Here is a 27,383-nt window from a genome sequence, read left to right as displayed (position 1 = left end):
TAGATTTTCAAGGGGCCTGACTAGGCCTCACAGGTTATGAGGGAAAAATGGTGTCATCGCCAAGGAGCACCTAGCCCCCTGACAGCATTGAAAACTCCTGATGGACACATGTAAAAATAAAAATAGAAACCCTGGGAGGCTAAGGGGGACAACAAAAAATAAATCATGGTGGTTAGAGTCTTCCCAGAAGCAGACAGGTCTAACACGCGTCCCCCCCAGCTGAAAGTGGGGAGAACTACCCAACCCCTTGGGAGTCCTCATCACTAAGGCGGAAATACCTGGATAGACCGTCTGCGTTGGCATGGTCCGCCCCAGGTCGGTGTTCCACCCTGAAGTCCATTCCCTGTAGGGAGATGGACCACCTTAGCAACTTGGGATTCTCCCCCTTCATTTGCATCAGCCAACGAAGGGGGCGATGGTCAGTCTGAACTAGGAAGTGCGAACCAAACAGGTATGGTCGCAGCTTCTTCAGAGCCCAAACCACCGCAAAGGCTTCTCGCTCAATTGTACTCCACCTCCTTTCCCTGGGGAGTAGTCTCCTGGACAGGAAGACCACGGGTTGATCCAGGCCCTCATCATTTAGCTGCGATAACACTGCCCCAATGCCATGTTCTGACGCATCTGTTTGGACAATGAATTCTCTAGCAAAATCAGGGGCCTTGAGAATGGGAGCGGAACACAATGCTTGTTTCAAGGTCATGAAGGCTCGCTGGCAAGCCTCCGTCCAGACTACCCGTCGGGGTTGCTTCTGGGAAGTAAGCTCCGTGAGGGGGGCCACGATAGTGCCATACCCCTTCACGAAGCGACGGTAGTATCCAGTGAGGCCCAGGAAGGCTCGGACCTCTGTTTGAGTCTTGGGGGGCTCCCAGGCGATGATAGCCTCAATCTTTGCCTGGAGGGGCTGCACCGTCCCTCTGCCCACCAAGTGACCTAAGTACACCACCGACCCCTGTCCGATCTGACACTTGCTGGCCTTGATTGTCAATCCAGCCTGTTGCAGGGCATGCAGAACAGCTTGCAGATGCTGCAAATGGTCCTCCCAGCTGCTACTGAAGACAGCAATGTCGTCCAGGTATGCAGCAGAAAAAGCTTCCATTCCAGAAAGGACCCTGTTCACCAACCGCTGAAAAGTGGCAGGGGCATTCTTGAGCCCAAAGGGCATCACCCGAAATTGGTAGTGTCCCTCAGGTGTAGAGAAGGCTGACCTTTCCTTCGCCTCCTCGGTAAGGGAAATCTGCCAGTACCCTGAAGTTAGGTCAAAGGTACTTAAGTATTGAGCAGCTCCCAGCCGGTCAATCAGCTCATCCGCCCGTGGGATAGGATGTGCATCAGTTTTGGTCACTGAGTTCAAGCCTCGGTAGTCCACACAGAATCTCAATTCAGGTGTGGTGCCTGGTGGGGCAGCTTTTGGTACCAAAACCACCGGGCTAGACCAAGGGCTTCCAGAAGGTTCAATCACTCCCAGCTCCAGCATCTTGGCGACTTCACTCTTGATGCTGGCCTTTACCTTGTCCGACAGCCGGTAGATTTTAGACTTCACAGGTGGGCTGTCTCCTGTGTCCACGTCATGGGTACACAGGTGGGTCCTACCCGGGACAAGGGAGAACAGAGAAGAAAATTGCTCCAGGATCTGGCGGCAATCACTCCGCTGTTCAGGAGTTAGGGATGGCGAGAGAATAACTCCCTCCACCGACCCATCCTTTTCTTGGGACGAGAGAAGATCAGGGAGAGGTTCACTTTCTTCTTCCTCTGCTCCATCGGTTACCATCATTAAGACAACCTCGGGCCTCTCATGATGTGGCTTGAGGCGATTGGCATGCAGCACCCTGTGGGGCTGCCTCGGGGTCTTAAGATCCACCAAATAGGTGGACTTCCCCTTTTTCTCCAAAACCTCAAAGGGGCCTGTCCAACGGTCCTGGAGGGCGTTTAGCTCTCCAGGTTCCATCACCCACACTTTCTGTCCAGGCTCCAGTTCCACTGGGTGAGCGTTGTGGTCATACCACTCTTTCATAACTGCTTGGCTGGCCTCCAAGTTGTCTGAAGCTTGCTTCCACAACTTAGCCATTTGGCTCCGGAAGGCCAGCATGTAACTCACCACGTCCTGGGGAAGCTTCCTGGGAGTCTGTTCCCATCCGTCTTTCACCAGGCTGAGAGGTCCCCGTACAGGGTGCCCGTACAAAAGTTCGAAGGGGCTGAAGCCCACTCCCTTCTGTGGCACCTCCCTGTAGGAAAACAAGAGACAGGGTAGGAGGACGTCCCATTTCCTCCGCAGGCTCTCAGGTAGACTCCGTATCATACCTTTCAAGGTTTTGTTAAACCTTTCCACAAGACCATTGGTTTGTGGATGATAAGGAGTGGTGAACCGATAGGTAACGCCGCACTCCTTCCACATAGCCCGCATGTATGCTGAAAGGAAGTTAGTCCCCCTGTCGGACACAACCTCCTTGGGGAAACCCACTCGGGTGAAGATCCCCATCAGGGCCCTTGCCACTGCAGGTGCAGTGATGGTCCTCAGAGGTATTGCCTCTGGGTACCGTGTGGCATGATCCACCAATACCAGTATGAACCGGTGACCAGCTGAAGTTGGTGGATCCAATGGCCCTACAATGTCGATGCCCACCCTCTCAAAGGGGGTGCTAACGACTGGTAGTGGTTCCAGGGGAGCTTTAAGCTTCACTCCTGTTTTCCCACTAGCTTGGCAGGACACACACGTCCGACAATATGTATCAGACGCCACTTTCATTCGAGGCCAGTAGAAGTGGGGGACAAGCCGGGCAAAGGTCTTGTCCTGTCCTAGGTGTCCTGCCAATGGTATCTCATGAGCCAGTTCCAAAAGAAAGGCTCTAAAGCATTGAGGGACCACCAAGGCCCTGGATGATCCATGTCCAGGTGCCTTGGGCTCACTGTAGAGGAGTCCATCCTCCCAGTAAATCTGGTAGCTCCCTGCAATGTTTCCTGCTGCCTGGGCTTTGGCCTGTTGCCGCAGCCCCTCGAGAGTAGGACACTCTTTCTGAGCTTTGCAGAACTCTTCCCTGGAAGGACCTCCCTCCACATGCCATTCAGTAGGGATGGGTAGGTTTTCCAGGGAAGCAACATTCTCCCCTGTGGACTCCAGATCCACCTCCTCAGGTGGCCCGTCTGTCTCACGAGGTGGAGATGTCGAGGCAGGGTCCTCCGGCCTCCCGTCCTTCTCCTCTCTGGCAGCTGGCTGGGCCATTGTTCCAGGCTCCAGCGTAAGCAAACTTCCCCTTCGGGCAGTCGCTGACCTTGTGCTGACACAAGTCCAGTCGGGGGGTCCCAGCATCGCAGAGTGAGTCTGGTACTCCACCCTCCTCCAAGCATTGTGCTCCATATCATTCCCCAACAGGCAGTCAACAGGCACGGCAGGGCTTACGGCAACTCGAAGTGGACCTGCAACCCCTCCCCACTCAAAGGGAATCTCAGCCACAGGGTAGTGGCCCAATCTGCCGTCAGCCATTACGGCGGGATGGAGTACATCTGGGATGACCTGCTCTGGAGACACCAGCTGACTCCTTACCATAGTCATGCTGGCTCCTGTGTCTCTCAGAGCCTCCCCTCTACGGCCATTGATGGTGACCCACTGCTCATACTTAATGGTATTAGAGGGCAGCTGGGTCTTGGGAACCATCTCCTTATCTCCCAGGGACACTAAAGTGACACCCGCCCGCTCCCCTCCATTAACCAAAGGCATCTCCTCCCCAAGCACTACACTAGTGATTCCCGGGGCTTTTCCTCCAGTGGGAGGGGGTGGTCTTTTTGGGCATCTCACATCTCCTTTATAGTGTCCCACACCACCACACTCAAAGCAATGAACAACCCTTGGCTGCTGGCTTTGGCCAGGGGTAGGGTTGCGAGGGGGGTTACTCTTGGGGATGAATCCTCTGCCCCTTCCTTGCGAAGTATTTTGTGGCCCTTTTGAGAACTCCCTCTTAGTTTCCCCTCCCTCTTTCTTCTGGGGGGCGCCCTGTCCTTGCTTCTGGGAATTCCCTCCAGTCCCCTTAGTCGACACCCGGGTACTAACCCAGATGTCCGCCTCCTCAGCAAGCTTCCTGGGGCTGGTCAGCTTGCTGTCCACCAAATGCTGTCTTAGTTCGGGAAGACACTTCTCGAGTAGGTGTTCCTTGAGTATGAGGTCATATAGTCCCTCATAGTCCCCTACTTCGCTGCCTCTTACCCAACCCTCCAGGGCCTTCCTGGAGTAGTCCAAGAAATCTACCCAGTTTTGTGTGCCCAGCTTGTAGCTGCCCCGGAACTTTTGTCTATATTTCTCAGGGGTCAACCCAAACTTCTTGAGCAGCGCTGATTTCATAGCCGGATAGTAGGTCTGTTCACTCTGGTCAAGGGCCAACAAAGTATCCCTGCCAGTGGGGGGCATGTATTTGTATAACCCACCTCCCCAGTGGACTTCCAGAATCCCATGGGCCCTCAGCGAAACCTCGTAGGCGGCTAGCCATTTAGCAATGTCGTCACTGGGTACATAACAAGCCATAATGTCTTTTGGTAGGTACGGTCTAGGTTCTCCGGTGTTGGTTTGGTTATCGCTGCCACCATTCTCTGGTTTGGGGGTACGTAAAGTCAGGGCTTGCAAATCCATCTCTTTAATGGTCCGCTCATGCTCCAACTTCTTTTCCTCCCTCACCATGTCCATCCTGGCTAGTTCTATTCTCATCCTCCTCTCCTCCCTCCTGTCTTCTAACTCGGCGTCGGTCAGGCCCCTCTCTGACACACTACTGCCCACTCTAGAAGGTGTTCTAGGACCTGTTACAAGGTTCTCCCCTCCCGCCTGGTACAGTGTTGTGGTCTCCAGGACAGTGTCCTTGTCACTCTCTTCAGGATCTACCTCCTCCCCGGAATGAGCCTCTACCCATGCCCGAATACTGGTCAGCAGCTCAACTTTCCTGGCGCTTTTCTTGAAAAACACCCCCTGCTGCTGACACCATTCCTTCAATTGAGGCACAGTATAATTGTCTAGCTCTTCCACATTTATCTCCATTTTTATTCGAAGTATAAAATGCTACACAGGAGAAATCCACAGAGTGACCTGAGGTCAACCTCCACCCACCGCCAGAAGTCAATTTCGAAAAACCAAAAATGTAAATTAGGAGGGCCGCAGGGAGAAAACTCCAGGTGGGGTCTCGTGGTTGGCACTGCGTTACTAATAAGTAAGTGTAAGTACAAATCCGCTATCCCACCGCTGAAACACCAATTAGGTTGGACCTAGATTACCCAAGCCCACATATGGTAGCCTGGCACAGTAGTGGTCTACAGCTCAAGGCGTTGGCTAAGTACTTACAAGTCTTACCCACAGTAACACAGTGATGAACCACTAAAATAAAGACACAACACCTCTGTTTGGAAAAATACCGTTACCTTTTATAAAAATAATATACTTTCTTGTTCTTGTTTAGAATAAAAGCCGTGTATAATTAATTTATACAGTTCTCATAGATTTCAAATCACATTCAATACTTTTCCCGGTCAATATATGAGATTCAAAGGTACATTACATTTGTGATAAGTGGCTGTCTATGGTACAATACACTACTCCACTATGAGGTTACAGATAGGAGATTCCACTCTACAGTTTCAATATGTTATTTAACCACTCTTAAGCAGGTACATTACCCCTCAGCTCTTAGCCTTCTTCTCAACTCAACAGACCTCTACCACAGGGGTGGATCTTCTCAGCATAAACCCCCAGCCATGTGGCTAAAAGAAGACAAAGCAGAATCAACAAGGTTCCCCCCTGGTCAATTCACAGGCTGCACCTTACTGGTGGAGGTTCTACTTCCTCAATTAATAACAGGCTATAAGGGTTTTTACTAGTGAGCCTTGTAATTTTCCCTGCACACCGCTCTCCCCCTCTTATCTAGTTAGGAGATAGATTTTAAGTGGTCTGGGCAGTTCTGTAACTCAGTTCCTCGTATGTAGTTCTGGCGGCTTTCAAGTCAATTGCCTTGTTTTGAAATCCCCCGCTTTGATGTCTTTAGACACCCGATGCTTCCGCCTCCCGCTCCCTCTCTACCCGGCTTACTTTTAGGCTCTGGTCAATGCAGCTGGTGTTGCCCGGGTCACGCGGTGCCAGGGAAGTCTTCCCGCAGATGTCGAGGCGTGTCAGAGAAGCCTACCTCAGACCGAGGCGCTTCACAGAGGTGACCGATGCGGCGCTTCTGCCTCTTCGATGTTACCGCTGGCTGGAGCTTTGCCTTGACGCACCTCCGATGACGCGACCGGCCTCTCCTGACTCCGCCTAGCGCCCGCCTCTTTCGACGCGCTGGGTCCTTCTTGCCGGTTCCGGCTCTGCGCACCTCGTCCGATGCGACGGCGTTCCTCACCACCTCGCAGGCGATCAGCTGGGCTCTGCTTCGCTTCCCGCCTCTTCCGGTGCCTCAACGGAGCTCTTCAAATGACGAGGCAAGACAGATGGGCTCTCCCTCTTCCGATGCCCTCACGTCAGGAAATGCTCTCGGCGGCAGCGTCGCTTCCAGGTAGGGACGACAGCTGGTTCTGCCGCTTTCACCCACAGGGGAGGGTGTTGAACTGGGGCGCTGCAGTCACGCGTATCTTTGTCTGTTACCCCCTGAATCTAGGGTCAGTTAGCTTGGGCTGGGTCTCAATTGTACTCTATACCCACGACCTTCAGGATGGGTCGAACAGATCCCTGGTAGCAACACTTCAGGGATGTCAGTCCTTAACAGACTCGTCGCAGAGTCTCTGATAACTTGAAGATGATTGCTGAAACAGTGGGGTTTGGTCAGCCAAGGTGGGGGCACTTCCCAGTAAAGCGACAGCCGGCCCCGCAGGTCGATCTTGTCACAACTAGTGCACAATCCTCCTCCTCCAGTCGCCTCTCTCCACACTGGTCATTCCAAGAAATGCACCAAATGGCTGCTGGTCACTGGCCTTTTATAGGGTGGCCTGGGACCTGCAGAAGTCACTGGTTGCTTCTAGAAAATTCCCTATGTTAGCCTATGGCCTGTTTTCCGGTAGTGTCCGTTATGGCAGTTGGTGGCCACCATTTTAGGTTTCTGGATGTCCCTAGATTTTCAAGGGGCCTGACTAGGCCTCACAGGTTATGAGGGAAAAATGGCGTCATCGCCAAGGAGCACCTAGCCCCCTGACAGCATTGAAAACTCCTGATGGACACATGTAAAAATAAAAATAGAAACCCTGGGAGGCTAAGGGGGACAACAAAAAATAAATCATGGTGGTTAGAGTCTTCCCAGAAGCAGACAGGTCTAACAGCCCCCAAGTCCCCATGAGAGTTTGTCCTCCTCCATAGTGATTAGATGGTCTTACTATCTGTAAGTCAGGTCTGTTTGGCACCTTTTATCGCATGTGCAGCGAGTGTGCTGTGCTTCCACATGTTTACACATACAAAGGCTTTCAATTGCTTGTGCTCTAGATATGTCCACATCACCAAAGTAGTTGATAATGATAAGTTATGTTCTACTTTGGTTGGGCAGATATTACCTGTACTTTTATCTTTAGGTGTTAGCCCTGGACCCAGTATGGACATGTTTACGGGCTGAAACATGTAGGCACCATTTGGAATGCTTGGGACATAATTCTCATCATTCATCCGTTTTGGTCAGTTTAATCTTACCCTGTGTATCTATTATTAAAGGTCACTCCTTCGGATTTATACAGAGTTAATTTTACAATGAGATCCTGATCCCTGACTATCCAGCTACTTTTATTATTAACCTTCTCCTACCAAGGTCGAGTCCACCCTGATAGTATCATCTTTTCAGGGTGAAATGAGGTAACCTATGATGAAGCATGCCACAAAATGTAGGCGAGGCTACACTATCCAATAAGAAAATATGGGGCATATCTACAAGGCGGCGATAGTAAATTATCGCCCGAAAAGCGGCGATAATTTTATCGCCTAATTAGCAAGGTCACGCTAACACGTGAAACCTTGCATTAGCGCCCAGATTCTTAACGCCCAGCTTTGCATCTCTAATGAGATGCAAAGTGGGCGTCCCTGACCTAACATGACAGGAGAAATGTCGCTAAGCGACATTTCTCCTATCATCAAGCCCCAGGCTATGAAACATAGTGGCAGGAAAAGTAGCGATAACCCCTGTTATCGCTACTTTCCTTACGCCTGCTTCAGGACTGACTTAGCCATGATATCCTATGGAAGGTGGATATCATGGCTAAGTTTGTGAGGCCCTATCAACAAGCTAACGCCACATTTCGTGAGATTATCGCTGGGTTTCCAGCGATAATCTCACATTAGGCAGTTAGGGCTAGGATTTTTATCGCTAATGAGATAAGCATTGCTAATAGCACGCTATCTCAGCGATAAAAATCCACGTTAGCCGGCGATAATTATCCTATCGCCGGTTGTTGCTGATATGCCCCTATATATTTTCATTGTTTGAGCATTAGTCGGTGTAGAAATATCAGTGTTCTGAATATAAAAAAAAATGTGATTTGACTATAAAAGGGCCAATCTGGTCATGATGCCCTTCATGAACACACTTATCAAATAGGCCAGACTAGAAACCGACACCATTCTAACAAAGCAGCTGAAGCATGCTACCTGTCTACTGATGTACTTTGACACATGGTCACTGGTATGATTTATCAAATAAATGTGGTTACAGTACAATGAAACGTAATGTAAGTGAAGTAAAAGTTATTTTTGTTCAATTATTTTGATCTCCTGCCAAAATATGTGTGTGATATGGTCTATGCCATTCCCTATTGCACAAGTAGTAAAAAATGTGCAAAACAACATTTGCATCAGTGGAAAGTTTGGATGCTGTGGTAAAGTTTAAACTTATTCTTTCTGATACCCCTCAGCGAAAGTCATAGCAGAAAGAGAAATTAAGGGGCATATTATCAAGAAACGGCGTTAAAATTATCGGCGCTTTAGCAGCAGGAAACTGTCACTAAAGCGGCGATAATGGGCTTAATAATATGCCCTTGAGAATTCCCATAGAAGCCCATGTTCTGGTGTCAACATGGGCTTCTATTGGAATTCTCTGCGGCATATTATCAAGCCCATTATCGCCGCTTTAGCGGCAGTTTTCTGCTGCTAAAGCGGCGATAATTTTAATGCGGTGCTTGATAATATGCCCCTAAGGTCTTCCACAAAAATATATTTTTTTGCAGAATATCAGCAATTGTGTTTTAAAATCTTTAAATCAGGTTAGGAGAACATTTCTAGAACTAACCCCTGCATGTTTCTAGAGATCTGATAGTAGGGCAAAGTAATAACTAAAATCAACGAAAATGCAATTGTTGATCTGAATTTCAGGAAGCATACTCATCTATGGAACATGCGCTCTTCCGCAGTTTAGAACCAAAGGGCTTTTAATTCTGCATGAAGGCAATGTCAGCATCATCTGGTGGCAGTCAGAGATGTGAATTCGAAACACAGTAAGTGCAGATCTGTATTAAGCTGAAAGATCAGGTATTCTGGTGAACATTTCAAATCAACTCTTCATTTTGTTTGCGTGGATCTTTTGGTCTTCTTGCCAGCGCCTCTCTTGTGAGAAGAATCAATCTCTGTCTCTTGAAATCTGATCAGGGCCAGACTGGCCTTTTCTTCCACCAGACATTTCCCCGGGGAGCTGGAGACAGAGGGGACCGGGTTTGCAAGGCACAGTGCGCTTCAACAGAGCAGGAGAAAGAAGGAGAGAGAGGCATGGATAAAAGAGAATAGATGGAGTAAAAGAGAGATATAGCAAGGAGAAGAAGGTTTGAGCAATTTTGCCAAGGTTGCTTTCGAGTCCACTGTGTGGCCCTGCATCTGATGCCTGAAATAGTGTAAAGCATACATTTAAAATGTGAATGTGCAATGCTTTCAATCTCGCCTAGGCTGATAGCCTGTTGGGACGGAAAAGTCTTCTACATAGAAATGGGCTTGCACCCCTGCCCTGAGTACCTCAGCTACATGCAGTATCTCGATCCTTGGTCCCGATTTTTTCATCATGAAGGAGCACAGATCATGCAGGTGCGCCATGACTTAGGCCTGTCTCATGGATTGTGGTGTTGTTATACCTGGGGGGCACACAAAGCGTTAACCTGGTAGTGATAAAGGGCTACTGCCTTTACCTCAATTAACATGAGCGCAGAGGTGGAAGCATACTTTTTTTTTTACAGTGATTAATAAATTGAACAGGCCTTTTTACCTTTGTCATTGAAGTGTGGACTACTGGCCCGATCGTTTAAAGTTCTGCTACTGTGTAACTAACTCACCCTTGGCCTACATCATAGTAGTATGTAGAGCTGTGCAGCACTTGTGATTGTATGTTCATGTGGTTAGATGTATATGTGCATGTGCATGGGACAGTACGTGAAGGTCTGTGGATTACATATTGGAAGCCAGGGACCTCATATAGGTATGTGGTGGTGCAGGAGCCATCACAGACACTTTTGTGGATTGTCTTCATTCTTGAAACCTGAAAGGGACACACACACTGGAGGCAGGGACAGCCAAACTCTCTTGTGTGGCTCAAAAGTGTTCTTTGATTCTGTAAAGGTCACTGGTCAGTAGGGCACATCTCAGGAAGAATATAGGGCTCATAGGGAAATTATAAAGAAAGGTGTTGGGGGGCTTGGTAACCTTTAGATAGGCATACATCAGTGAGGCTGTCTTCCAGATGTGATCCTTTAGCTTAGCATGACTTTTGATTGTTGCGACCAGTCAGGTGATTGAGGCCTGCCACTCTCCCAGCTGGGTGAGAACATAGAGGAGAATCAAGACCAATCACCCCGTTACCTGAAGCACCAGCATCGGTCTGCCTGCCAAAACTACAGGACCCTGTGAAGAGGAGAGATCCTGGAGGGAGTGAGGTCCAGTGAGGATCCTGTTAAGTGGTTCCCTGAAGCAGAGTATGGGATTCTGGGTGCTTATTGAGGACTGTTGTACACATCAGGTCGTCTGAGCTTGTGCTGCTCTTTGTGACCCCCCATTCCCAGGTGGGGGCATGTGGTGAAAATATACCGGACTGCTGGTACAGCGTTGTGGCAGAAGTGGGCCATCACCTGCACAGTGTTGTAACTTGAAGGTCCCATTGCCCGGAGAGAGGTGTATGTGAGCCTTGTATGCCAGGTGGGGGCTGCAGTGAAGACTAGGGCTTTAATCCTGGCCATTGTCCTTGGGCTGGGTTGTGACCCGTAGGACTTGTCACCCGGAGTGTGCTGCTCACAGCCCCTGTTGCCAGGAGGCGGCCATGGCAAAGAAGAGAGCCATTGCCCTGGTGCAGCATGCTGTAGAGCAGCATAGTGGGTTATCACTGCCGGGAGAACAGCACCGATTCCATCATCTGAGCTCAGGATCACCCAAGAATACATGCCGGACTCAGGAAGACTTACTGCACAGTTGCAGGAAAGACATGGACATCTGCTGCCTCTCTGCAACACCCAGAATTCTGCTCTCCTCCAGGATGTGGACTTATGCCCCGGCCTGCCAAACCTCAGCTCCAAGCGAGAACGGGTGTAAGAAACTGGGTATTTGATGGAATACCCCCCACTTTCTGCCTGGTTTTTGATGCAACTTTACTGAGGTATACTTAGTACCAGTCCATCAAGTTCCCAGTACCAGTGTTCAGTGTAAATACGCCGCCGCAGAGGAGCGGATACGTGATGACAGTCAATTAGAGTCATATGCGGACTGGTGGTTTCCTTAAGAATGATGTAGTATTGGCAGTGAACGGGCATGCGATTTGGATATCAACCCACTGGGGTTAAACTTGGCACAAATTCAGGAGCAAAATCAAAACCCACTGGGGCAACACGGATGCAGCACCACAAGTACCATCGTGCTTAGCAGGCCCACTGTGGGTGGGACATTTATTTAAATAGGTGACTGCATTGTTTTTTGTTGACTCTTGCCGAGCCTGTGAACAAGGGGGGAAGCCCGAAATGCGTAAGGCTGCAATTTTTTGATTTCCTGTATCATGCTGCGCTTTATGCAATCTTCATTAAAGGATAAAACCCACCTGGTAGTGCAATTCCGTTGTGGGGAACCTTTTGTTTTGGATATATATATATATATATATATATATATATATATATAGATAGATAGATAGATAGATAGATAGATAGATAGATAGATAGATAGATAGATAGATAGATAGATAGATAGATAGATAGATAGATAGATAGATAGATAGATAGATAGATAGATAGATAGATAGATAGATAGATAGATAGATAGATATAGATTACCTACTGGCAGTCGCCAGTAGGTAGTTATAGTTAGGACCTATTATCCATCGGAAATCCGTAACATTCTATTTGGAATAACTTTGGTGCCGGTTGCCGAATCTTCTGGAAATTTCAAAACTTGTGGCCCGCTCCGGTCCACTCCTATCGTGAAAGTCTTAGGGTGATTCGTCAAGCGGGGGCCGAGAAGAAAGGGGGTCCCAAAACATGTTTTCCCCATGCAATTTTCCATGGGGACCGTTAGTCGCAGCTACAGCCCGAACTGCTGAATGGAATTACACCAAATTTGGTAGAAAGGTAGAGCTTGGTTCACACTCATGCCTTTTGCTTAAATGGTGTAAATCCGTTCAGTAGTTGCTGAGAAAATCAAAAATAAAATCATAGATATATACCCAGCGCGCACCCTCACAATCACGAGCTGTATGCTAATTGGCTGTCAACTGACTGTAAACACTCCAAACCAGGAAGTGTTGGCAGCCATTTTGTGCCTCGGTAGAAGCGAGGCTTTAGAAATTAGTGGATGAAGTGTGCAAAACGTATAAAGGGGGCATGGTAGAAATACCCTGACCCTCTAGATCTGCTTAGGGGGTCCCACAAGGACCCCCAGGGCCCAATTTTTCTCCCGCGGACTCCCGCGCTTCTTTAATAAATAGCCCCCGGGGGGCCCAAATCCCGGGGTCAAAAAACGTAAAATTTGATGGGGGCCCAGAGGGGCCCCCAGCCCTGGGAACCGTTACCCCCTGGGGCTACAAAATAAATGGGTGGGGGGGCTCAAAGGACCCCCAAGCCCCGGGGACCACCACCCCCTGGGGCATTTAATATTGTGGGAGTAGGGGCCGCGTGGTCCCCACCCTGGAGCCTGTCATGGCCCTGGGGACCGCCACCCCCAGGGCCGGCTCCTGCAGTGTCTCGGGGTGCCCACCCCGGGACACTGCTGTTTGCTATGGTAGGGCGTGAGCCGAGGCTCTCGCCCTGTCATAGCAAACTTGGTTTGGATTTTGAAAGCAAAGGAAACCTGCTCTCTCTTTCAAAATGCAAACCATATTGCTTTTCTACACAGGGAGCTGCATGTTAGCAGCTCCCTGTGTGGAAAAGCAACTCCGGCTCCCGAAGGATGTGGGGAGCCGGCTGGGACCGTGGGGGCATTGGTGCTCCCCCCACGGTCTCCAACATTGTATATAGGCCCCCTAAAATGGTGGATAAGATACAGTTTTGAAAAAAAAAAGAAACGATTGGTTGTTTGAGAACATTCTAGTCTGAAAACTATTGTGCATGTTTCTCCTTTTTAAAAGCATGTTTCTTATTGGTTAACAAAAACTGTTTGAAAAGAACATCATATAGGATAAGCTGGTATAGTAAAAAGTCAAGCACACTTGCTGTTTTGATTAGCAACACTGTGTGCTGAACTTGTGACCTGTGTGCTCAGTTGAGTGTTCCAAGAACTGTTACTATGGTAACAGGCAGAAGGCAGATTGGGTGTAGGGTTCAAACTTATGTCAATTGCAAAGGGTTGAAATGTGTAACCAATAGAAATGTGTGTTTGCATTTGAATTAATATGGGAAGCAATGTGATTTGATAGTTACATGTATATGTGTGTAGAATGAGATGGAAACTTTGCCATTCTTTGGTTTTCCTGAAAGCAGTATAATACAGAGATTCTGTATAAGAAAATCTGGTGTGTGACTGACATACCTTTTAATCTACAAAACAATTTGAACGATGAGTTATTAATTTGTGAGGGGTTGTATGTGGTGCATTTTGTTTTTAATAAGAGTAATGCGTTTCTGCTGCTAAAAGTCCAGGGTGTAGTTTTTCTTGTCTAGAATCACATGGTGAGTCTGTGTGTACTTGGGAACCATTGTAACAGAAACATGTGGGTACTTCATGTGTTTGCAGATGGATAACTGCTTAAAAACGTAGCCTGTTTTCATGTTTTGGTAGAATTAGAAACCTGTCATTGCTTATATATTTGCAAAATGAGTGAGGCTTCTACACTAATGTGCAGTAGTAAAATATGTGCAAAGTGTGCAGTCACCTTACCTCTTGTAGACTAGTAAATGTGTTTTGGGAAAATGCAAGTGATAGTGTTGCTTGTCTAGAATCACACTGTGAGTCTGTGCATTTGGGCAACCATTGTGAGAGAAGCATTTGGTTACATTGGGTATTTGCTGAGAGATAACTGTTTTAAAATCTGTCATGTTGTCAAGTTTTAGTAGCATTAGAAGCCAGTCATTGCTTATTCATTCAGAAAATGAGTCAGGTTTTCATAGTAGTGTGCAGTACTGAAATATGTAGAATGTGTGCAGTCACTTTACCCCTTCCAGACTAGTGAATGTGTTTTGGGAAAGTGCAAGGGATAGTGTTGCTTGTCTAGAATCAAACTGTGAGTCTGTGTGCATTTAGGAACTGTTCTGAGAGAAGGATTTGGGTTTTTTATGTGTTTGCAGACACATAACTGTTTAAAAACCAATCATGTTCTCACACTTTGGTTGAATTAGAAACTAGTCATTGCTTATGTATTTGTAAAATGAGTCAGGGTTCTACAATAATGTGCAGTGGTAAAATATGTGGATTGTGTGTACTCTGTTTACCCATTCCAGACAAGAAAATGTGTTTTGGTAATATGCAAGGGATAGTGTTTGTTGTCTAGAATCACACTGTGAGTCTGTATGCATTTAGGAACCATTCTGAGAGAAGGTTGTGGGTACTTCATGTCTTTGCATACACAAAACTGGTTAAAAAACTCTAATCATTCAGTCAGAACCCAAGTACTCATGCAGTGAGCTAGGCCTTAGCACATGGATTGATTCAAACGCCTATCCACTATACATGCAGTCCTCTAACCACCTACATACTTGTCTTTCATACCTTCAATTCCCCAGTCAGTATCCATACACTTCCAGCAAACACCCTGTTACTCCACTTGCACATCTTCACTGATCCATTCAGCACCATGTACTAATCCATTCACTGTGCCAAAACCCAAACACTTAAAAGATGCACCCAGGCACTCTCCTTGCAGTACTCTAATGATTTAGTCAGTACCCAGGTACTCATGCAGTGATCCAGGCCTTAGCACATGTATTGATTCAAAGACCTGTCCACTATGCATGAAGGCCTCTAACCACCTACACACTTTTCTTTCACACCTTGTATTCCCCAGTCAGTATCCATACACTTCCAGCAAACACCCTGTCACTCCCCTTACACTCCTCCAGTGACCCATTCAGCACCATCTACTAATCCATTCACTAAACCAAAACCCAAACACTTATAAATTCACCCAGGCACTCTTCTTGCAGTACTCTAATCATTCAGTCAGTACCAAAGTACTCAAGGAGTGAGCCAGGCCTTAGCACATGGACTGATTCAAACACCTATTCACTATGCATGCAGGCCTCTAACAATCTACACACTTGTCTTTCACACCGTCAATACCCCAGTCAGAATTCATACAGTTCCCGCAAACAACCTGTCACTCCCATTACACTCCTCCGCAGTGACCCATTCACCACCATGTAGTAATCCATTCACAGTGCCAAAACCCAAACACTTATAATTTCACTGAGGCACTCTCCTTGCAGTACTGTAATCATTCAGTCAGTATCCAAGTGCTCATGCAGTGAGCCAGGCCTTTGCACATGGACTGCTTCAAATGCCTATCCACTATGCATGCAGGCCTCTAACCACCTACACACTTTTCTTTCACACCTTCAATACCCCAGTCAGTATTCATACAGTTCCCGCAAACACACTGTCACTCCCCTTACACTCCTCCTCTGACCCATTCAGCACCATCTACTAATCCATTCACTGCGCCAAAACCCAAACCCTTAAAAGATTCATCCAGGCACTCTCCTTGCAGTACTCTAATGATTCAGTCAGTACCCAGGTACTCATGCAGTGACCCAGGCCTTAGCACATGGACTGCTTCAAACCCCTATCTACTATGCATGCAGATGTCGAACCACCTACAAACTTGTCTTTCACACCTTCAATAACCAAGTCAGTATCTATACACTGCAATAAACACCCTGTCACTCCCCTTACATTCCTCCAGTGACTCATTCAGCACCATGTACTAATCCATTCACTGCGCCAAAACCCAAGCACTTATAAATTCACCCAGGCACTCTCCTTGCAATACTCTAATCATTCAGTCAGTACCCAAGTACTCATGCAGTGAGCCAGGCCTTAGCACATGTATTGATTCAAACACCTATCCACTATGCATGCAGGCCTCTAACCACCTACACACTTGTCTTTCACACCTTCAATTGCCCAGTCAGTAGCCATACACTTACAGCAAACACACTTTCACTCCCCTTGCACTCTTCCAGTGACCCATTCAGCACCATGTCTTAATTCACTGCGTCAAAACACAACCACTTATAAATTTACCTAGGCAATCTCCTCGCATTATTCTAATCAGTAAGTCAGTACCCAAGTACTCATGCAGTGAGCCAGGCCTTTGCACATGGACTGCTTCAAAATGCTGATATCTGGTCCTCAGAGTGGTGGTCTCCTGACCTGGGAACCAGACCAGAACCCTCAGAGAAAGCTAAAAACTTGGGATTCATGATTGACACCAAATTAAAATATGAAGCCCAAGTAAACAAACTAGCCTCGTCTTTCTGGCTGATATTAAAAATGATAAGAAAAATACTCCCCTATCTGCCTCAAGACACACGCAGAACGGTAGTGACAGCCCTTGCACTGTCTCGATTGGACTACGGTAACACATTATATGCTGGAGCCAGAGTAAAAATCATGGAAAAAATGCAGCGACTCCAGAATGCAGCGGCACGACTGATACTGGAAATTCCAAAGTTTCAGCCTATTAGTCATAAACTTGAGACACTCCATTGGCTACCTGTGGCCAAAAGAGTCAAGTTCAAATCACTGTGTTTAACCTACAAGGCCCTGCAGGGCAAAGGCCCTCACTTCCTGAAAACACACCTGAAACATTACGAACCTTCAAGACTTCTCAGATCTGGTAAAAAAAAAACTGATAGCATTACCCAAGTTTAAACGAACAAACTGGGGAGGAAGAAGTTTCCTCGTTCACGCAGCACAGACATGGAACTTACTACCATTTGATGTAAAAAACAGCCCAACTCTGGAGATATTTAGAAAGAAAATCAAGACTTGGCTTTTTACTGCATAAACTACACTAACTTCAGACCTGCACCGGAAACTGGACAATTCATAGCGCCAAGACACCTCCGGGCATTCGTGCGCTTTAGAAATAGACAAATCAAATCAAATCAAATCAAACGCCTATTCACTATGCATGCAGGCCTCTAACCACATACACACTTCTCTTTCACACCTTCAATTCCCCAGTCAGTATCTATACACTCCAATAAACTCCCTGTCGCTCTCTTTGCACTCCTCTAGTGACTCATTCAGCACCATGTACTAATCCATTCACTGTGCTAAAACACAACCACTTATAAATTCACCCAGACACTCTCCTTGCACTACTCTAATCATTCACTAGGTACCCAAGTACTCATGGAGTGACCCAAGCTTTTGCACATGGAGTGCTTCAAATGCCTATCCACTATGCATGCAGTCCTCTAACCACCTACATACTTGTCTTTCACACTTTCAATTCCCCAGTCAGAATCTATATACTCCAATAAATACCCTGTCACTCCACTTGCAGACCTCCAGTGACCCATTCAATACCTTGTACTAATACATTCACTGTGCCAAAACTTAAACACTTATATATTCTCCCAGGCATCTCTCTTGCTGGACTGTAATCATTCAGTCAGTGAGTAAGTACTCATATAATGTCCCAGGCATAACACAAACACTGGTAAAAACCTTCGACCATTACACATGCTGACCTGTGATCACCTATTTAGTTATGTATACACCTTGAATTACAATTTCAATTAGTGAAGAGAAAACAAAGTGGTTAAATGGTTTTTATATAGAATGTGTTTGTATAATAATTGAAAAGTATAATTTATAAATGTATTAAATTACATTTATTTATGTTGACTTTTTACAGATATTGTTTATCATCATTAAAATAAAGTTATCATGCCTGAAAAATCAAGAAAGAGAAAAGGACAGAAAAAGGAAAGATATTCGAAGAAAATTCAACAACAAGTATTGGATGACCAACATCATGTGGCTAAAAAGAAGAAGTCTTCTGGTAAGACAACCAAGGAATTCATTAAAAAACTTTCAAAGCCTACAAACAGTGTGAAGAATGTGCAAACTAATGACAATGATTTGACTAGACAAAAGAAAATCAGTAACAGGAACAGAAAAAAAGATTATTTGCATGCAAAAGATTCAAAGTATGGTAAAAGAAGGCAAAATCAGTACAAAGAAATACGTAATTTTTTTTACAAAAGAGTGGTTCTTAATTTGATGAAAGATATGAAAAAATATAGAAAAAGTGTACAATTTTATAAAAAAAATAAGTATATTGAATCCATTGTTGAAAAGGCTTTTGCAGTAAAAAGGAAACTATTTCTGGAAAGGGGGACAAAATAACCCCTTCCTTTAGGGCAGCGGACAGAATCTGCTCTTTAACTGAGTATGATAGAAAATTTACCAATACTTTCCGGGGTTTCTGCCTTCCCAGGTTTCTTTTAAAGGGGTCTCTATGGGCCCTCTGGCTTTCATGGTTAAGATCGATGTTAGCTGGTTCTTGCGAACTGTGCCCTTCAATAAAGTAATCAGAAACCCCTTTATATCCTCTCCCTCCAAAGCTTCAGGAATATTTAAAAATTTCAAATTATTTTTCCTTGAATGATTCTCCAATCTTTCAAGATTGTCTTTCAATTCTTTATTTTGCGTAGATAGTTTCGCCAGCTGTGAAGTGGTAGACTCAATCGCATTTTCAGCTTGGGAATTTCCTCTTCGATTGCCTCGGTCCTTGCGGTGACCTGTTCTAACCTCTGAGCAAGGGTCTCACATGATGTCTGAATAGCCACCTGATTCGCCTCCGAGACTAGGAACATGTTCGCCAGGTCAGCTTATTCGCCTCGGAGACTGTAAATCTACTTATCATCTCAACTTTCATGGCCAAAAGGTGGTCTGCAAGGGAGTGTGGATTTGGTACTGAGGTGTTCTGGGGTTTGAGAGGAGGGGGGTAGGGGTTCTATTGCTCTGATGATCGTAGCTGTTGGAAGCCTCCATTTGCACTGTAGCCTGCTCCTCTTCCTGCTCCGACCAGGCCTTCTGTACAATTTCTTGCTCAGCCCATCCTCTACCATCTCCTCTAACCTGATCTTGTTCCTGATCCTGGGCCTGCTCTGAGACTCGGTCTCGCTCCTTCTGTCCCAACACTGAAAATCTATTAGTAAGACTAATTGCCGGGTGTACCTCCAGTTCCGAATTAGTTATTTTGACAAGTTCTGGAGGCTTTGAAATTTCGCCGGGGTTTGGCGGCATGTTTTTTTCTTGAGTTCTGCTATGCTCGCTAGGTTTGCCCCCCACTGCCTTCGCTTTTAAAGCTTTAAGGGGGGAGAGGGAGCGAGAGGTGGTACTAGGATCAGTGCGGGCGCAGGGATGATACTGGGCTTAGGCATGCTTTTGGACCCAGGTTGAGATGAGGGTGGGGACTTTGATTTTGTAGAAGAAAGAGACATAACCTGGTAAAAGGTGACGGGGTGATTTTTGATTTAGTAAGAGTTACTTTTTGTCGCGAGGTTTCGCCTTGCCCTTTTGAATTTTATCTTCCACTGAGGACACTAACCTACTAGTGCTCCCCCCCTGTTTACTCTGTCTTCCAGAGGTTTTAACTTCCACCACCGGTGGAGAAACTCATGGGGGTAGGACTGAGTGCGTGATCACTGTGTTGGATGCCAGGTGAGCTGCTCTTGCACGCAGTGAGTATCTGCTCAGTTTGGGGGAAGACGTTCCCTCCTGAGATACAGCACCCCTCTCCATACAATCGGGGAAACCCTCTTCAAAACTGTCCCCCACTGCTGTTGTCGATATTCCTTTTATTCCTCCATAGACTTTTGGAGACAGAAGCCCACAATCAGCTGCCACCCACACTAGTCTTCCCACAAGTGGGATATCCAGAGTGAGCACAGTGACCTCATGAGCCTCCCCCAGGAAGACCCGCCATGACACAGCTCCCCGTACCTGCTCAGAGACCGAGCAGGAGACCTCCAGGCTGCACGCTCTTCCCCTTGCACAGCACAGCAGCAGGGGGAAAAATTTGCTGCTTCTCCATATGCTCGCGGCGATCCCCCACCTCCAGCGCGGCTTCCCCGTAGCAGCTCCACCCCCGTCCCTGCTGCCTGAGAATCCCAGGAGTGCTAGAGCGTCGACCGCCGATGGGATGTCCTGCACTGACTGGAGCGATCCCCCTCGCATTCCAGACACGGAGAGATGAAAAACTGCACACAAACATCTCTTTCTTGAGGAAAATATCCGTACAGGAGAAGTAGTAAGTTATTTGAGCTGATTAAGAATACTTAACGATGCTTTCCCGAGCCTTGGTCTCCTGCCGCCATTCACAGCCCGGAGGAGTGAACCCGTGGCCGTTTAAGCTGCAGCCGCCATGTTCCTCCCACCCACAGCCACCAGATCTATCTCCCTTCTCTTTCTCCATCAGATCGGATATTTCACGCATAACGGCTGAAAGACAGTGGGAACTGGGGAAAAGACTGGCAGAGCTCAATAGTTTTGGGGCAAAAGCCCAATTGAGGCTCCCCGCTACTCTGCGAGTGATGTGGAACAACCACATGTATATGATCCGCTCTACAGAAGAAGTAGACTCCCTCGTCGCAAAGATACAGCACGGAAAGCAGGGGGGGTGTAAAGGAAGAATGAAGAGGTCTCTTGAGAGCTTGGTTTCCTGCCTATGTACTTAGTAAATGTAATGTAATTGTATTATAGCCCGGGGGAGTAGCGCCCGAATAGGCGAAAGCCTATTGGAAGGGAGGGTTCCTCAGGGTGTAGAGGGATTCAGGGGTCACGGGGGTTTTCGAAGGGAGGGGCGTGGGAGGGGAAACACTGGGTGGGGTCCAAAGTGGAAGAAAAATAGCTAAAAAAATATTCCTCATCACACCTGGTAATAAGAGATATCCATTCAACTCCAGCAAAAGGTGTCCGGGCCGTGGAAGGGTAAAATGAAAGGGGGTCGTAATATTCAGTTTATTTCCTGGAATTTAAACGGCCTGGGATGCCCGAGGAGACAGAGATTGGTTTTTAAATATCTAGAGCTGTCACCAGCACGGGTCTGCTTGTTGCAAGAAACCAACTTAAATCAAACAGAGTCACAGACTATCTTCTCTAAAATTCCTTGGATACAATGTTTATGCCATTCTCAACAATCAATAAATAGCCGTGGGGTTGCAATTCTGGTGAAGAAAGGGGTCCCCTGCATGATCAAATCAGTTCAGACAGATCAAACAGGCAGATGGATCATCGCCCAGTTGGATTTCGAGGGGGAAGAAATTACTTGTTCATCTTTTTACGGCCCCAATATAGATGACCTAACTTCTTTGGCTAGACTACAAGATAACCTAATTAGGATGAATCCTCCTCTGGTAATAGGTGGGGATTTTGACATCCGGCTTGATCCTGTAAGGGATAGATCTAATCTGAGTCATGTTAAAGGGAACCCGCGTTCTCACAGGGTCATGAAAAACCTATTACTAAACATAAATCTGGTAGATCTCTGAAGAGCTAAGATGGGGAGTGTCCAGGGCTTCACTTTTTACTGTAAAAAATATCATCATTCCTCCAGAATATATTATGTTCTGATTAATAGAGAGATCTTAGATAACGTCCTTAGTATATCTGTACTGCCGTGCCATTTATCTGATCACGCCCCCTTTCTGTTTTTATATTCTATAAACAATAACTGCCCACAATCACGATGGACACTGAACAGAACAATGTTAACAGACTCAGGAATTATTGAGTCAATTAGAGAGTTTTCTCCTGAATTTTTTAACATCAATGTAGGCTCCACTTTCAATAGAACTTGTGTGGGACGCCTAAAAGGCCAGTCTGAGAGGTTCATTACACAGCTTAATAAGCTTCAAGAACAGAACTAAGGCCCTGGAAATGCAGACCCTGGAGAATAGAATATCTGAACTTGAAGCGGAAAGGAGCCTTATCAATCTGGAGGATAAGGGAAAATTGACTTTGATAGAGAAGAGATTGGAGGAGGCCGGGCAGGATCTCAGGACTTTCTTGGATCTGAAATGTAAGGCCCAGTGGCAAGTCCGCAACATGGAACATTTTGAATACGGGGAAAGAGCTGTGTCCTTACTGGCTTGGAAGGCAAGGATAGACTGGGCAAAAAATAATATAAACAATACAAAACAAACTATTATAGATAGTGGTGGGACCAAATCTAGTAACCCCGAAGAGATGCAGAAATGCATTCTGTCTCTCTTTTCGAATCTATATTGGGAGAACATAGATCCTCTCACGGCTTGATATCATCATGGTTAAGGGATAAATAGTTGTCTTCTCTCACTGAATCCTCCAGAGATACCCTAGATGCGCCCATATCTACTGAGGAGATTAGGGACCAAATAAAGAGATCAAAAAACAAAAAAGCAGCTGGCCTCGATACCCTCCCCAATGAAGTGAATAAACTGTTACTTCACAAACTTCTACCTATACTCCACACTTTATTTAACTCCGTTTATAGCTCCACTGGGGCAATCCCCTGTTCTTGGAAGGAGGCCACGATCGTTTTAATATTGAAGCCAGGAAAAGATTCCCTGATGGCTGACTCCTACCGCCCGATCTCCCTGCTGAATGCCGACTACAAGATCTTTATGGGCATTCTTGAAGGGAGATTGGCTAAATTGGCACCAAGCCTGATCAATATTGATCAGAAAGGCTTTATGGTAGGGAGAATAATTCAGGAACAAACTCAATTACTGATAGGAAATATCGATTTGGCTGAGATAAGGGCAGACCCCCTGGCAGTAGTGGCTTTGGATGCCGCCAAGGCCTTTGATTGTGTGTGCTGGAGATACCTTTGGGGGGTCATGGAGGCCATGGGTATTGGCCCTATCTTTGTGCAGACTTTAAAGAACTGTTATATTGGGGCTTCGGCGAAGATCTTATTGAATGGTTCTTTGACCCCATGTTTTGACATCCAGAGAGGGACAAGACAGGGGTGTCCCCTATCCCCCCTTTTATTTAATATATACATTGAACCCCTAGCGTAGACAATCAGATTGTAAACACCATCAGCCCATTTAGTTCGCAAAATTATCAGTGCAAAATAGCACTATACGCAGATGATGTAATAGTTTACACTAGCGACCTAGATTTTAATATTCCACGGCTTGAAAACACGTTGAAGGAGTTTGGCTCGATCTCAGGATATCTCGCTAACTCGGCTAAAACCGAAGTTATGTGTTGGAACACAGTTTACAGCAATGAATTCAGGTATTTAGGGGTTAAAATTGTTAAGGACCTGAATAAAATCCCGCTGATAAATCTGGCAAAAATTGAAAAGGAAATTGATTACCTCTTCGCCAGATGGAAAAACCTCCCTCTGACGATCTATGGGAGAGTTAATCTGGTGAAGATGTCCGTCTTGCCTAAGTTGACGTACCTTTTCAATGCAGTTCCCTTAACTTTCCCCCAGAAAAATATTAGTAAGATCCAGGCTAAAATTGGAAGTTTTATATGAGGACAAAAAAGCTCAAGGATGTTGTGGAAAAAAATAAGAAGAAAACTCTTAAAAGGTGGGTTGGCTCTCCCAGACATTACCTGGTATCTAATGGCTTTTCAATTTAAGGGCATTAGGATGCTGTTGACCAGGTTACTAGGCGAAATGGCATTAACAGTGGGAGGCAGTGGATGTGGAGGGTTCTTATACAAATTTGGGGCACCCAGATTTTTCAAGCGTGTACGTCTTAAGGTTCTGAAGGCTGCCTTGATGACCTGGTACAAACTGAGATGTATCTGGGGCATAGGTTACTTCTCCGACTTTGCCCCCATTTGGGATTTCCCGGTGACCCCCTCTTGCCTGCGTGACAGCTTGGCGGCCCCGATAAAAAGAGCCGGTTTGTTGAGGTGGTCGGACCTGGTGGATCTAGATGGGGTCCTCCCCTGGGAGGTTTTACAAGCTAAGATCGGTCCCACTTTCTCCAGGTTTAAGTTTCTTCAGTTAAAATCATGGTACGAGGCTGAATCGGGAGAAATTACAGGGAGCTGGAAACTCAAACTGATACTACAAGATCCGCAGCCTAAAAAGAAAGAAATGTCTTTGTGGTACACAAGGCTTCTTGAAGTAGAGGACCGTGAGGTTCCTCCTCAAACATCGGTATGGAACTCAACTCCACTTGCTCAAGGTATAGAAGATTTTTTTGAAGCTTCCTTTAAGTTACTTTATAGATCTATCAAACCCGCTAGCTTAAAGAAAAACACTTTTTTGTGCTTAATAGGCTATATTATACTCTGGCCAAAATCGCCAAATTTGCCCCGGTACCTGCTCCAACCTGCCCCAGGTGTAAAATAGATAATGCGGATGACATTCATATCTTCTTAGAATGTTCAGAGTTAAGCTTTTTTTGGTAAAATGTGGGGGAATCTTTAACAGCTATTTTCGAAATCGACATAGAGATCGATCTCCACCTTGTGATCTTTGGTAAAAATGATCTAGTAAATGGGCCGCTCCCGCAGATCCACAAGGGTTTATTGTTATATCTTATTATTCTGGCCAGGAGGGAGATCTGCATTAGGTGGAAAGATCCGACCCCTCCGGACAGAGAAAGTTGGTTAAAAGCTGCGCTGAGGATTGCACGGCTAGAGCAAGATGGTAGGGGGGATATGCATCTGGCTCCCATTATTAACCTGGGGACGGTGCCTCCGATTGATCACCTGTTAAATTTTGGTGCCTCAAGTGGGTCTAATGATTACACCAGACCTCAAACCCGTGGGGAAGGCAATGTCGGCTAGACAAAATCAGTTAGCCGAAGGGCGCTCAGGTTTAAAATAGTCGGCTTGTAAAACCTGCTAGCGTCTTTGGTGAGATGAGGACAAAAAAAAAGGAAACTATTTATTTTAGTTTTAAACAGAATTCGATCACTAGATAAACCAATCCATTTAATGAAGGCCAAAAGTAAGAGTAAAAGAGTAATGAACAGAACTAATTTTTGTGATTTTTTTGGGGTGAATGGAAACACAGTTCAAGTTCAGAGCCTTTCTTTAATGAAGAAAGTTATTTACAGACCAATAATTTGTTGCATGCAGTTGATACCAGTGGTCGAGCTTATGAGGTTAGAAATGGTTATAGGGCCATCGAATGGCTGAAAAGCTTTCTCCTTAATCGTTCCAAGAGAGTTATCATGGACTCCTACCGCTCAGCGGAGATTGAGATCTCTAAGGGGGTGCCCCAGGGCTCTTGTTTGAGCCCAACCCTTTTTAATATATACGTGGCACCACTGGCTAGAGTGATGCGAAGATATGGTTTCATTCCAGTATCGTACGCTGATGACACCCAGCTCCTCTTTCCTTTCAAAACCCTCTCCGCTGAAGTGAAAAATTCCTTTTCTGCTGGCATGAAGGCAGTGGCTCGCTGGATGTCTTCTTACTTTCTCCAGTGTAATGTCAGTAAAACAGAAGTAATGTTGTTTGGTGAGGCAAAAATGTTGTGGACCCCTGACTGGTGGCCGCCTGATCTGGGAATAGTTCCTGAACCTAAACAGGTTGTGAAGAACCTTGGGATTCGTTTGGATCAAGACTTGCTTTTTAAACAACATGTCAATTACACTTCAGGAATCTGTTTTCACACCATTAGTTTGTTATGGAAAATCTTTCCCCTCCTGCCAGATTCCTGTAAGAGAACCTTGGTCCAGACCTTGGTTTTAAGTAGGATTGACTACTGTAATGGCCTGCTTCTTTCTGCCAACGAAAGTGTTTTGAATAAACTGCAGGTCATTCAAAACACGGCAGCCCGCCTTGTCCTTAATGTTCCCCCCAGAACTGCTTCTAAACCCCTCCTGGATCAGCTACACTGGCTGTCGATCCGTCAGAGGATAACATTTAAGATATGTTGCCTTATCCACAAATGCATAAATGGCCAAGGGCCCATTTATCTACAAAATAAATGTGTTCCCTACATTCCGCTCCGATCACTAAGATCTAGCAATAACCTCCTCTTGGTGATCCCTCGTGCAAAAAAAGCCAGACATGGGAATAAAGCTTTATCTATTACAGGCCCCACATTGTGGAATAAACTTCCTTTATCATTAAGACAATGCAAGGAACATCTTACCTACAGGAAACTTCTTAAAACTGTGCTGTTTAAGAATGAGATCTAGCCCCTCTTTCATCTTATCTTGGCTTTACCGATTACTGAAAAGCGCAGAGATACTCCATTGGAGTCGATTCTAGCGCTATATAAACTAATAAATAAATAAATAAATAAATAAATTGAGAAAGAGAAAATGGTTACCGGAAATGCAGAGGAAGTGATAGCTGATGAAGTTCTAGGCAGACGTCCTAAAGCCCCAGTGTACACTTAGGATTGCAGTAGTATTTCTAGTGTACGACAAGAATCTATTGATATTTTACGCAATTGTTTATGAGCATATAGTAAAAAATCTGTTAAACAAAAGATTAAGATATTGCAAGGACTAGACCCTTGCAGAGTGAGAAAAAATACTGGTTTGCAAGGTCATTCTCTGGCTTGTCTTTCTAAGAAAGTATGTCAAAGTGTTTTCCACCATTTCAGGATATTAGCTGTACACCATACTCAAATGCGGAAATTAGTCAGAAGATTTTATTATGCAAAAAGTCCAGCACTAATGTTACAAGAGTTGAACAGTGCTCTTTTGCGTGGATCAGTATTAGATGTGAAGAAGGTTTGTGATGACATTGAGTTTTGTTACTTTGGTCCTGAACAAGAGAGTGCAGAAACTGATACTTACAAAGTTCAAGGTGATTTCATGTGAAAGGCCAAATTATTCTTGTGTTTGTTGCCGGCGAACTCACTATAAAAATCAGACTAGGACTGTTGATCTGTATTTAAAAAGTGAAAGAGAAAATAATGATAAGTGGAAGGAATTTGCGACTTATTTGTTGGTAGAGAATTGTTTTGATTTGGGTTCTGACCAGTGTATTTGCAAATATTGTTATAACAAATTAGATGAGAATAAAATGCCCGCTAGAGCTGCTCATAATAATCTAGAGTTGGTTGCTATTCCTC

Source organism: Triturus cristatus, chromosome 4_1 (assembly GCF_964204655.1).
Source record: "Triturus cristatus chromosome 4_1, aTriCri1.1, whole genome shotgun sequence".
NCBI lineage: Eukaryota > Metazoa > Chordata > Amphibia > Caudata > Salamandridae > Triturus > Triturus cristatus.
This window is presented reverse-complemented; position numbering follows the sequence as displayed.